We start from the raw sequence: 4,672 nt of genomic DNA, 5'->3' as shown, positions 1-4,672 counted from the left end.
GATGTAAATAAAACCTCATGATTGACTTCAAATCAAGTGTTTAATGAGAACTCAAGATTTTAACGAGTGTTTAACACAATCACAAGACTAGAGAGTAACAGGATGTCTAGATTAATGAGTATTTTATGAGATCACAAGACTAACAAGTATTTAGCAGGAATTCTTGATCAGCAAGTATTTAATGGGATGTCTAGATTAACGAGTATTTAACAGGATCACTGGATTAACGAGTGACTAATGGGATCAGGAACCATCCTCTCGAGCAGACAGGTTGTGTTACAGTCTCCCAGCAAAAGTGGTCGGTGAGTCTCAGATGAGCTGGAGTTAGAGCGTGGATTAGGAATGTGATTCAGAGGTAATGCACCAGGTAGCAATAACCCTCGAATACGCTGAAGTACAGCGTCGGCGGGAATTTCAGCGGTAGTAGCGGGGCTATAAAAGGCTCCAGAGACCCAGGTAGGCCTCAGAGCGTCGGCAGGAATTTCAGCGGTAGTAGCGGGGCTATAAAAGGCTCCAGAGACCCAGGTAGGCCTCAGAGCGTCGGCAGGAATTTCAGCGGTAGTAGCGGGGCTATAAAAGGCTCCAGAGACCCAGGTAGGCCTCAGAGCGTCGGCAGGAATTTCAGCGGTAGTAGCGGGGCTATAAAAGGCTCCAGAGACCCAGGTAGGCCTCAGAGCGTCGGCGGGAATTTCAGCGGTAGCAGCGGGGCTATAAAAGGCTCCAGAGACCCAGGTAGGCCTACTAATCTCCGAACTCGGAACTGAGGGAAGGAGAGAAGTAAAAAGAAATCGAAGTGTGACGTCACCAGAAAGCAGGTAAGTGATTGGTTGGTGAGTATTTCTCTCTTTTTAAAAAAACTGTGGTTTATATTTTCTAAGGTGTGATATTCATCATCTAGAATCAGGGCAGAGGGTATTTAAAAATAAATATTAATAAATTTAATTAATTACATAGAATGGGAGAGCAGGTGATGTGTTGCTGCTGGACACCATTGATGCTCACGGTGATCACATTTGCAGTAAGTGCTGGCTGCTCGAGGAATTCCGGCTCCGTGTTGAAGAGCTGGAGTCCAAGCTTCAAACACTGAGACACATCAGGGAGGGGGAGAGCTACCTGGACTCTGTTTCAGGAGGTAGTCACACCAATTAGATTAATTAATTCAGATGTAGTCCGTGGCCATGGACAGGATGGTGTGACTAGAAGTGAGGCAGGTACGGGGATCCAGGAGGTAGTATTGGAGGAGCTGCAACCCTTGCTCTTGTCCAACAGGTTTGAGGCTCTTACTCCCTGTGAGGATGGGAACGGGGACTGCGGGGAGGATGAGCAACCTGGCCACAGCACCGTGGAGCAGGGGGGCCATTCAAGTGGGGGGGGGGGGGAGTTAAAAGAAATGTTGTAGCGGTAGGGGATAGTATCATTAGGGGGATAGATAGGGTTCTTTGCAGCCGAGAGCGAGAGTCCCGAAGGCTGTGTTGCCTGCCCGGTGCCAGGGTTAAGGACATCTCTGGGCTGGAGAGAAACTTGGAGTGGGAGGGGGAGGGTCCAGTTGTCGTGGTCCATGTTGGTACCAATGACATAGATAGGACAAGGAAGGAGGTTCTGCTGAGGGAGTTTGAGCAGCTAGGGGCCAAATTAAAAAGCAGAACCACAAGGGTAATAATCTCTGGATTACTACCTGAGCCACGTGCAAATTTGGCTAGAGTAAATAAAATTAGAGTTAAATGCGTGGCTCAAAGACTGGTGTGGGAGAAATGGGTTTTGCTCCTTGGGACACTGGCATCAGTACTGGGACAGGAGAGAGCTGTTCCGTTGGGACGGACTTCACTTGGCCAGTGCTGGGACTAGAGTCCTGGCGAATCGAATAACTGGGGCTGTAGAGAGGGCTTTAAACTAATTAGTGGGGGGGGAGGTTTCAAGAGAGCGAAAAATAAAAATGACAGCGGAGAAGGCAAGAGAGCAAGGGACAGAATGTATAATGATAAAGGTAAAGTAGTAAAAGGGGTAAAAGCAGGAATAAATTGTCAGAAAACATATTTGAAAGTTCTTTATCTGAATGCACGCAGCATTCCTAACAAAATTGACGAGTTGACGGTACAAATAACTACACATGGGTATGATCTGGTGGCCATTACGGAAACATGGCTGCAAGATAATCATGACTGGGAACTAAACATACAAGGGTATTTGACACTTAGGAAGGACAGGGAGGTGGGGTTGCTATGTTAATCAAGGATGGAATCACTGCAATAGTCAGAAATGATATTGGGTCAAAGGATCAGGATAGTGAAACAGTTGGGTGGAGATAAGGAATAATAAGGGGGAAAAGTCACTAGTGCGCGTAGACTATAGGCCTCCTAACAGTTGCAACTCTGTTGGTCAGAGTATAAATCAGGAAATAGTTGGGGCTTGTAATAGGGAACAGCTATAATCATGGGGGATTTTAACTTTCGGCGTGGATGCGGTGAGGATGTTCCCAATGATGGTGAAACTAAAACTAGGGGCATAATCTAAGAATAAGGGGCTGCCCTTTCAAAACTGAGATGAGGAGAAACTTCTTCACTCAGAGGCTAGTAAATCTATGGAATTTGCTACCTCAGAGCTGTGGAAGCTGCAACATTAAATAAATTTAAAACGGAGATAGTTTCCCAGCAGGTAAGGGAATTAGGGGTTACGGGGAGAGGGCAGGGAAGTGGACGGGAGTCTAGATTTGGATTAGCCATGATCCTATTGAATGGCGGAGCAGGCCCGAGGGGCCGTATGGCCTACTCCTGCTTCTTGTTATGTGTCAGTGCTGCTGGGTCGGTGCGAACAGGAGACCAAACAGTGACCACCATTGACTTTCGGGGGTTTCTCACCCCCTCCCGTTTTACAACATTCGATTCCGCGGATTGCTGGAACGGTGGAAGAGAGTGATGCTGCCAATAAAGCGCCATTCATCAGCCAGTCATGTTTTGGAGTCAAGGGGGTTCAACTCCGTGACCTACCTTCCTGGCATTTGAACAAAAGCTCGCTCTCCCCAGCACGACAACTGAGAAATTTGACAGCGAGCCGTGTGAGGAGATATCAGGACAGGTGACCAAAAGCTTGGTCAAAGAGGTCGGTTTTAAGAAACGTCTTAAAAGGAGAGAGAAACAGGGCGGTTTATGGAGTGAGTTCCAGAAGCTTGGGGCCTAGGCAGCTGGATTATGGGGGTTCGAGTCGCCAATGGTGGAGCGATTAAAATCAGGAGGATGCTCAAGCGGCCAGAATTGGAGGAGCTCAGAGGGTTGAAAGGCTGGAGATTAGAGATAAAGAGTTGGGGGGGGTGAGGGCCATGGAAGGATTTGAAAACCAGGATGAGAATTTTAAAATGGAGGCGGTGCCAGACCAGGAGCCAATGCAGGTAAGCAAGCACAGGGTGAACAAGACACTTGGTGTGAACAGGCAGCGGAGTTTTGGATGACAGCATGTTTACAGAGGGTAGGAAATAGTAGGCCGGCCCGGAGCACATTGCAATAGGCTGAGTGGGTCTCTCTCTCTTGCCCACTGAGTCAGGTCATGGGTGAGAGCCACACACACTGGAGAGACTCAAACCCCATAATCCAGGCCGACACTTCCGCTGCCAGTTCAACCGGGATGTCCCAAATCCCACGCTCACTGTTACGACTCTACACTCCCCGACTCCCCTCTCCTTCCAACAATCTTTAAGGTAATAAAACATCTCCCCTAACCAACTACTCTTTCCCTTCCCCTCAACTCTCCTGCACCCCTGGTAGTGGAGGGTTGGCGGCTGCTCTCTCTCTCCTGCCCCCCCCCCCAAGCGGCCTCTCTTTTTCTCCTGCCCCCCTGGGCGGCCTCTCTCACTCCTGCCTCTCCTACCGGCCACGCGCTCTCCTGCCCACCCCCCCCCCCCCTTTAGAGGCCGCTCTCTCTCCTGCGCGCGCCCCCCCCGGGGCGGCCGCGCTCTCTCCTGCCCCCCCCCCCCCCCCCCCGAGGCGGCCGCGCTCTCTCCTGCCCCCCCCCCACCCCGACGTCCGCTCTCTCCTGCCTTGGAAATACATCACCATTCCTTCAGCGTCACTGGGTCAAACTCCCTGACAGCACTGTGGGAGCACCTTCACCACAGACTGCAGCGGTTGAAGGCGGCAGCTTACCACCACTTTCTATGGGGCAACTAGAGCTGGGCAATAAATGTTGGCTTTGCCAGCAACGCCCACATCCCCGGAACAAATTTTTTTAAATGCTGTGATTGGCGCCTCGACGGCCCGGCCCAAGGATATTCACATCACAGAGAAGACCAACTGACAGCAGCACATCCCACATGTGTGCGCCATGGGGATTTAATTCAACACCTGTGCAAACAAGTTAATACATTACATACCCATGTAAATGAATAAAAATACATCACGTGTGCAAAGGTGTTTTGATACATTACACACCCTTGTGCAAAGAAGTTTTGCATACATTACATGTTGCTGAACCTTTATAAGGCACTGGTTAGGCCACAACTGGAGTATTGCGTCCAGTTCTGGTCACCACACTTTAGGAAGGATGTGAAGGTCCTTAAGAGGGTGCAGAGATTTACCAGAATGGTTCCGGGGATGGGGGATCTTAGCTACAAGGACAGGTTGGAGAAGCTGGATTTGTTTTCATTTGTGCAAAGGAGGTTGAGGGGGGATTTGACAGAGGTGTA

This window comes from Somniosus microcephalus, unplaced genomic scaffold (genome assembly GCF_052327205.1).
Source record: "Somniosus microcephalus isolate GS21.2 unplaced genomic scaffold, FLI_Smic_1.0 unresolved_chr1, whole genome shotgun sequence".
Taxonomy (NCBI): Eukaryota; Metazoa; Chordata; class Chondrichthyes; order Squaliformes; family Somniosidae; genus Somniosus; species Somniosus microcephalus.
The sequence above is the reverse complement of the archived record's forward strand: the minus strand, read 5'-3'. Positions refer to the sequence as shown.